The sequence below is a fragment of the Dasypus novemcinctus genome, chromosome 19, assembly GCF_030445035.2.
Source record: "Dasypus novemcinctus isolate mDasNov1 chromosome 19, mDasNov1.1.hap2, whole genome shotgun sequence".
Classification (NCBI taxonomy): Eukaryota; Metazoa; Chordata; class Mammalia; order Cingulata; family Dasypodidae; genus Dasypus; species Dasypus novemcinctus.
Genome location: NC_080691.1, coordinates 42324006 through 42332921, shown reverse-complemented (window position 1 = coordinate 42332921; position 8916 = coordinate 42324006). Strand labels below are relative to the sequence as shown.

General features: G+C 37.7%; 1 non-coding gene across 1 annotated transcript; it reads left to right on the top strand.

Moving 5' to 3' along the window:
• The first annotated feature begins 536 nt into the window (after positions 1-536).
• On the top strand, positions 537-642 carry LOC131274694 (U6 spliceosomal RNA). Its single transcript, XR_009181982.1, has one exon. It is a non-coding gene; the product is annotated as a U6 spliceosomal RNA (small nuclear RNA).
• Positions 643-8916: the final 8274 nt, after the last annotated feature.

Here is an 8916-nt window from a genome sequence, read left to right as displayed (position 1 = left end):
AGACCTTTGGTTAGGTTCTTCAGTGTTTGATCTTAGTATCAGATAGGTTATTTCCTCCAGGTGAGTTACATATTCTCCACATCCAAGCCAGTTTGGATTAGCATATCTTCCACATCGTCTGGAGGCAGCCCTGAATACACACTCAGTCTCACATCCCTTCTGAACATTCAAAGACTGTAGGGCCTATATTACTTATTTGGCCATCTTGGAGACTAGGTACTCTTGGAAATAATTTTGATTTAATGCACAGCCTATATCAGGACCAGTCAGGTAGTCCAGGAGCCTGGAGATGGAGGCACTGGGACTATCTTGGGAGCCAGGGAGATGGAAAGAAGGGGGTGTCTCCAGGATGTAAGTGCTATTGGAACATTCCTGAAGGGAAGGGGAAGAGGACAATGACTTGTAAAGGATTTTTGCCTTGGGGCACGGGTTCAATGGTTGTGTGCTTATTCAGATGGGGAAGATTGGGGAAGGAAGTCTAAGGAGGGTTGCTTTTGCAAATGTAAAGTTTAAGATACTAATGAAATTAATGCCTTGTGCTTCCTTCACAGGACATAGACTAAAATTGGAATAATACAGGGAAGGTTTGCATGGCCCCAGCTCAAGAATGATATGCAAATTTGTGAAGTGTCCTAAATATTTTTACATTAAAAAAAGTAATGCCTTTCAAAGATGAATTGAGAAAAGATCAGTATCTGAAGTGATTACAGGTTGCAGCTTTAAAATTGCCTTAAACTAACATTCCCTGAAGGTTCTGATAACTGGGGGTGTACAAATAAACACATAAAGTAAGTTGTTTTGACTGTCTTCAAAGTGTGTGGATTACAGGTAATTTCACTTTAAAATGGTGATGTGATTTGTCCCAAGTAATTTGTTGAGCTAGTTAGTGAAGGATAGCCAGAGCCCTTGAGTTCATTGGGTCTTGCTTTCCCAGCTATAATTCACATTTTTCCCTTATCTTTTTCTTTTTTTTTTTTCTCATTCGGGTTTGATATAAGAAGTTAAAATTTATGTAGTCCAATGTATATTGTTTCCTTTCTGATTTTACTTTTTTGTTTTTGTTTGTTTATTTTGCCCCTTAAATTAAAAAATGTAATGCCCTGGATAAATTTTTAAAGATAAAATTTTTTTCTCCCTGATTTTAGATGTGGTAAAAAAAAAAAATCATCTCAGCTTCTTTTATTCCACCAAATAGTACATAGTCTCTGGAATAAGTACTCATTTCACTACCTATTTGAAATTCCATCATCATCATACTCACAATTCCTGGGTATGCTTCTGGACTTCCCATTTTGTTTCATTCATCATTCTGTCTGTTCTTGTGCCAGTAACACTCAGCAAAGTTATTGTAGGTTTAATAATATTTTAGTATCTGGTAGACAAGTTTCCTTTTGAATCCTTCTGTTTCAAACATTTCTTGGCTATACTTATCTGTTCTCACTGGGAGAGTTTGGATGCTATTTAGATCCCCCCTTTTTTAAAATCAGTGGCTTAATTTTTAAGAAATAGATTTTTAATCCATTTTTGTGCCCAGAACATGGAGATAATCCAGCACCTTTAATTCATCCTGTTTTGTATCTCTGAAGCTGGCTAAAAAGATAGGGAATCAATAGATGAATCTGGAACCCAGCAAAGAGTCCTCGTAGACATCAATTATCCAAGATGGCTGCTGGAAGGTGCCCCCCACAGGATTCTGCCATTCAGAACTAGATTTCCTCAGGAAGCCAGAAGAAGCCCCAGATATTCCCCAAGGACTTTATAATTGGGTTCTCCTGGGAGATTGATGGGTGGGGTAATCAATCAAAATAGTAAACAGTTGGAACACCATCCCTGCCATTAGCAATGTGGCAGAATAATTAATGTTTTAAAAAGGCAAGCGCCAAGCTCTTTTGCTTTTGCCTTCACCCTGTCCCTCTGCTAGACTTGCCCTGTTCCTGTCCTCCTGCATGGATCAACATGAAGTAAAATCTGGGCATTTATAATCTATTATGGCCAATTTTAGTCTGTAAATCAGTCCTCTTTATCACTTTTCAGCCCCTTCCTCTCTACCTGGGACCCGTGATCTCCCATTTCTCTTTCATCCCTACCTTAGTAAATTACTGTTATAACTTAACTAATGTGCTGTTGAAATTCATTTCTGCAGCATAGTCAAGAACTTAGACAAAATCCAGTTCCATATTTGGCAAGCCACAGCTAAGACTTTATTGGTGAGGGAAACTATGGTCTACAGCCTGTTTAATGCCTTCCTTTGGGTCTCCATTTTAAACAGGTTCATCTATAAGCCAACTGGATGTAATCCTGGGAGGGAAGAGGCTAGGGCATGGAAATTCTCTGCGTCTATGCTGCACACCCAGGCTTGTTGGGTCTGACCACAGTCATGAGGGCTGGGGCACAGGGCAGGGACTCACTGTGATATAAACTATGGGTGGGGGGCTGTTCATCTCTTCATAGATAACCTGAGCTGTACGTGTCCTGAGTTGTGCATTTGGAACAATGAGAACTGCTGCCTTGCCCCTGGTAAACATGGCAACAACTCCAGTCCCAGAAAAACAGTCTAGCAATGCAAACTCTATAAACTTTAAATATTCAGGGAAAATGCAAACCAAATGTGCTAAAAACTTATCTAGAATGTATGAAGTCCTTGTCAAAAGCTTACCTAGGATACAGAAGATATATGTTAACTCAAGTTTATTGAGCACTGAAGCAAAGAACCATTTGGCTCTTCCTCTGTATAAAAAGAACTCAAAAGTCTTGTTCAGGGCTGGGATTTTGGAATGAGAAGCTCTAAGCCTGGCTGGTCATAAATAAACCTTTTCTTCCTTCCCCAAATTATTCCTGAGCCATGGTCTTTCTATATGCAAATAATTGAACCTCTCTTGACGTCTACATTTTTTGGGGCTCTCCTGGAATTTGCAGATGAAGGCCAGAGAAGGTAGCATTTCACTTCCTCTTCTGGATCCCCAAGGAAGCCAGGAGGAGTCAGGTGAACCCCAATCTGAGTGCCCCTGGATTACATTTAATACAGAAAAGATGTGGGCTCCACCGGAATCTTCCTGATGAAAACTGAGGGCAATGGAAGTTCTAGAAAAAAATTTCTGGGAATGAAAAAGACTCCAAACATGGAAGAAGATAAGACTCCCTGGGGAGCATAGTCAGGAAAACCCTAGCTTTAATTGCTAGGAAGGGGAGACCAATCACCACCCTAGAGAGCCCCAGTACCTCCAGAAATTTGGGGGAAGCCATTCTCTCTTGGTCTGAAAAAAGAAAAAGGAAGTAGCCTGGTGTTTTGGGTTTGTCTAACTGCATGTTAGTATCTGGTTTCTGGTCTTACCTCCATTGAGATAGTGAAGGCTTGATTATAATAAGAAAGGATATTTATAGGTTTAAGTCCTAATGTCCTAGAAATTGGTCTGGATTTTGAAAAACTTTGTTACAGGAAAATGAATCAGCTATTTACTGAAGCTTGGTCTGGGTGTAAAGTTAAACAGTGAGAAAAGTTTAGCTGTGAGTCTTTTATCTTGATGCTGAATTACACATAAATTCACTTTGTAAACAGCCAGGGTAAACAGAAAATCCTGTTAAATTTTAATATTGAAAGTTCTCTTTCGTTGCAGGGGAAGCAGTGTCCAGAAAATAGAGATTTTGAGTCAGATTGATAAATTTTGTGCTTCTCTCTGTGTTCAAATGCTGATGTTGAATTGTGTAATTATGTAAAGCGGTAACCTTTGGTTAAGCTGGAACCCTCCCTTGCCATTGGCAAAGGAGTGAATTGATTATAAGGCAAAACTGCGGAATCTAAATGCGCATACCCTGCTGTCTTGTCTCTGGGTCCACCCCTTTACTGGGGCTTGGGAGCCATCCTTATCCATGGAGTGCACCCAAGTTTATTGAAATTGGTCCAAGTCAGGGTGGCTGGGTCCCCCTGAAAGGTGCTGAATTTTAAAAAGTTCTCTCAAGCCATTTTAGCAGAAAGCTGGAAAGGCAAGAGCAGCTTAACCCTTTCCAGTGATTTCATACCTTCTCTTCATAAGCCACATTCCTATTTAATCACTATCCACCCAACTGCCTGGAAGGGGGGAAGTGAAGGGGATGCAGAGGAGGATCAAAATAAATGCAATAAAGTTCCCTCTCTAAGTTGTCAAAGGCCAAAATAAATTTGCATTCTTCCCAGGTTCTTCTTTTCCGAATCTCTCTCCCTGTGAGTCTATGTAAAAATGCTTTGAAATGTTTTAAAGCTGTAAACTTGTCTAAAGGAAGGAGGCTACTGCTTGAAAATGATAGACCTCTAATCACTTGATAGCCCTTTTAATGGTCTGTCTGGGAACATCAGCAGTAAGGGTTATAAAACTGCAGAAAAAAAGGATAAACCTCAACTTTAAAATCTGTGTTTGGCTTTTTGTAATTGTAAATTCTAAACTAACCTTACCTTGTTTATGGTCACTTCAAGCCTAGCCTCACCCCTTGCCTTTATGTATGGTTATTTCATAACAGCTTTTGCCCCTATAGCTCAGGGAAAAACAAACATGAGACATCCCTGGCTCCTGTCCTACTGGTATTAGTAACCCTGCTTTCTTTCATGATTCCAAGTGTGGACTAAATTGTTGCCTGGTGGAATTTTTGACCCTTGGGGTTGAATGTTCACCAGGGGTTTTTATCTCCAAGGACTGGGAAAGGAAGGAAACCTCCTGACTTGATTGCCAGGGTTCCTAAGAGTGGCAATTCATGAGAGAAACAGTCTCCCTGAGGCTTAAATAGTCTCAGTGAATATACAAGTCCAAGTAAAATACAAGGTTCTGAAACAAAGGAAAATTATTTTAAAGCATTGAGAATATTTTGGTTACAAGCCATTAGTTAAAAAACAAGATTCATGTGAAAAACTTCATAGTCATAGTGCAAATTAAGGAAAAAACCCTTTTAGGAGTCTTTCAAATGTTTTGCAGTCACACTTATTTTGTAAAAAATGAAAGTTTTAAGTAACTAAGTTATGTTTCTGTGTCAATCTATTTATGTCTGCCTATTTGCTCAAATTGTTTGGGTTAAATATGCAGTTATATTGATATAGCCTATGCATTAAATCAAAATCATTTCCAAGAGTACCTAGTCTCCAAGATGGCCAAATAAGTAATATAGGCCCTACAGTCTTTGAATGTTCAGAAGGGATGTGAGACTGAGTGTGTATTCAGGGCTGCCTCCAGACGATGTGGAAGATATGCTAATCCAAACTGGCTTGGATGTGGAGAATATGTAACTCACCTGGAGGAAATAACCTATCTGATACTAAGATCAAACACTGAAGAACCTAACCAAAGGTCTGTTTACCATCCCTGTTAGTCTTCCTAATCCTATATCCTCTGTATAAAAGGGTCTGGAAAAGGCTGTTCGGGGCTCGGTTTTTATTAGGACAAGAGTCCGCCGAGCCCAGCCGGTCGAAATAAACCAACTTCCTTCTCGGTATTCTCGTGTCCTGGCCTTCGATACCGCGCACACCCGATTTCTCTACTACAATATAAGTAATATATCTTTCTAAACCCAGATTAAACTAAACGGTATATAAAATAATGCAAATTATAAGTAACATCAATGAGTTGTTTCTGTGTCTAACTCTATTTGTGTCTGCCTATTTACTCAGTGTATATCTTCATACATTGGGATAATAATATCAAATTAACAAATGAAAATTCTTAAAACAACTCCATTCAAATTGTTAAAAATTAAATATGCAGTTATATATGTGAATAAATATTCCTCGAGCCCAAATTAGACTAAGCAGGATGGAAAGGTCTTATAGAAATCTGATTATAGGAACTACTGGGTAAGGGCCTTCTCTTTGCAAGAGCCTTGAGGGAGGGGCTAGGTATGGCAGATTAAAACTACCTTCTAGGCTGGGGAATTAAAAATTAGTTTGCCCTGTAATTTCCCAGTTTAAATATCTTAACAGCCTTAAAATAAGGGTGGTTAATAATTCTATTACCAAACTTCAGTAAGTAAAAATGTCCATAAAAGGTATGGAAAGGTCTTTCCTAAATTATCATTAAACAAATTATGCAATTATAATTTATTTCAGATCCTAGTAGTCCGTATGCTTTTAAAATTACTCACAGTTTCAGAACTTAAACAAAGAAAAGAAGTTTTAGCTTTCTATAAAGAAAGAAAAGACAACATTCCTTCCATAAACTATAGTGGTTTCAATTTTATTTAGCTTGGGTGTAATCTCCCTTTGTTTATAAAATACCCATTAAATAAATTAACATTGTGTGTACAAAATATTTGGAGTAATGAAAATTGCAATTTCATATTAATGAAATTAAGCTAAAGAAAATTGTAGATATGCTCTCTTAAATTAATAAAGTAAACTTCTTTGGCTGGTAATTGTAATTTAATAAGTTTACTTAAATGTAAGGTAACTAGTCTATGTGGTTGTGGTTAATTGTAAAAAGTTTGTAAAAACATCTTCCAAACTGAAACATTTAAATGGTTCTAGTTCTAGAAGTCATTGTTAACTAAAAACCTGGATTGGTATTGATGGCAAAAAGTAACTTCGTGGTAATAAAACCTGTCTGAAAGTCATTGTAAGGTGCATGTTTAAGTAAATGATAATGAAAAGTTGCCTTAATTCTATTGGGAATCTTCCATTTTCATTTTAACAATGAAAAATGTTTTGTTTTGTTTTGTTTTTCCCTTCTACTAATAAAGTAAAATGCCGCTAGTATCTTCATGGTAAAAGTGTAAAAAATAAACAAAGTCATTTGATATATAATGTGTTGCCTTAAAAATGTTATATATATATATATATATAATATATAAACAAGGGATAAACTTTAACATTGTCAAACTCTCTTGTGCATTCAAACCAGGCCTTGAATACTTTACAGATTGCCTTTCCATTGAGTTATTGGCTAGAATGGTCACTGACCCCTCAAATAGAAATGTTTGCTATATCATGCCCTTGGTCATGCTCCTGAAGTTACAGAAACTATGTTGCAGTTTCAAGTTCCTACGGCAGCCAATAAAAGCTCAGTACAGCCAAGTATACAGTGGATATCACCTCCAGATTGGCACTGTTCCATAATGCCAGAGAGCACTATGCACCAGGCCAGTAAAATACTGGAAACTCTGTAGGATCAATGATGTTGTGACTTGCTCACTTTGTGAAGAACATGCTAAGTGGAGACATGATTACCAGGATGCCATAAGTAAAACTTAAACACATTTGGCATTACGGCCTGCTCCCATGGAGAGATAATACGTAAAGTATTACAAACCTGAAACTTAAAAAACTATTAATTGCAACTCAGAATCCTTATGCATTAAGTAATACATTAATTAATATTAAGTGCTATACACTTATCCTGTTCTAAATATGAGCCTAATAATTATAATGTTATCTTTTCTATTCTGGATCAGGTTCCGAAATACATTAGACATGTTAAATTCCTGGTAACTTCATTTTCTAAATAATAAGAATGTCCATAAAATAAAGTGGTGGTCGTAGCTGAAAACAATGGGGCCACCAGTGGCTTGCAGGTAGCCCATTAATTGCTGTCAGGTTCAGCCACGCTACTACTCTACTGTACTCTACTGTGTAGCAAAATGAGGCTTGCTTGCTAGTGATGGGTCAACTATTGTACAGTCAAAATCACCAGGAATTATTCAATTAAAACCAAAATGTAAAAACTTTATTCTGTAGTTCTGATCGCTTCCACAGCTAAAAACTAAGGGAATTTCCAACTTGGTGCACTAATCCTGAATGAAACCAACTGCCCAAAAGGTGCCAATTCACCAGAAGCACCTGATGGAGCATGAGTTCCAATCATTAAACAGGCTGAAATGTGTCTTTAAAACAAGGCTAAGTACCTAATACTGTTATCTATTACAATTTCTCTCGGAAAATAAGTAACTTAAAATATATATACATATATATGTGTGTGTGTGTGTACTGTTCTCCACCAACTTTTAAAAGCGGTGCCATCTTTATAGGCACCTAAACTTGTCTACCTCTGTAATCCAACTTCCTCTTTTAAAACATAAAACAGGTATTCCAAAATTTTAATTAAGTTTGTTTCTTTCAGGATGAACATCTTATTAACCATATGAAAACTTCATCCAGCTTTGCACAGAGTGCCAGATCCATCTTCCTCCGCTCAAAGTAAAATAACAAAATTTTTACACCTTGTTAGGTAAGGACTACAACCTATGGCCAGCTGGAAGTAGTTGTAGAAAAGAGATCATCTCCCTTCAGCACCCCTTTAAGATTAAAGGTGTAAACTCTCTAACAGTAAAATAAAATTAATAAATGGATCTGGAACCTAGCAAGAAATTCATGTAAGCACAAATAACCGGCAGGATGACTGCTGGGGGGCCCCACCACCAGGGTTCTACTGTTCAGGATGTGAACTTCTTCTGAAAGTGGGATAAACCCTGGATGTTACCCAGGAACTTTTTCTTGGGGCCATCGCTGGGAAATTGATTTGTCGGATAATCAATCAAAACAATGAACAGCGACCCACCTCGTAACTCCAACAATAATTATGTTAAAGCTTAGCAAGATAAGCTGGCATAAAGGGGGGAAATGATGTAGACTATGGGTAGGGGGACTGTTCATCTCTTCATAGATAACCTGAGCTGTATATGTCCTGAGCTGTACCTTTGGGACAGTGAGAACTGCAACCCTGCCCTTGGTAAACATGACAACAACTCCAGTGCCAGAAAAACAGTTTAGCAATGTAAATTCTATAAACTTTAAATATTTAGGGAAAATGCAAACCAAATGTGCTAAAAGCTTATCTAGAATGTATGAAGTCCATGCTAAAAGCTTACCTAGGATATGGAAGACATGTGTTAATTCAGACTTATTGAGCACAGAAACAAAGACCCATTGGCCCTTCCTCTGTATAAAAAGAACTAAAAAATCTTGTT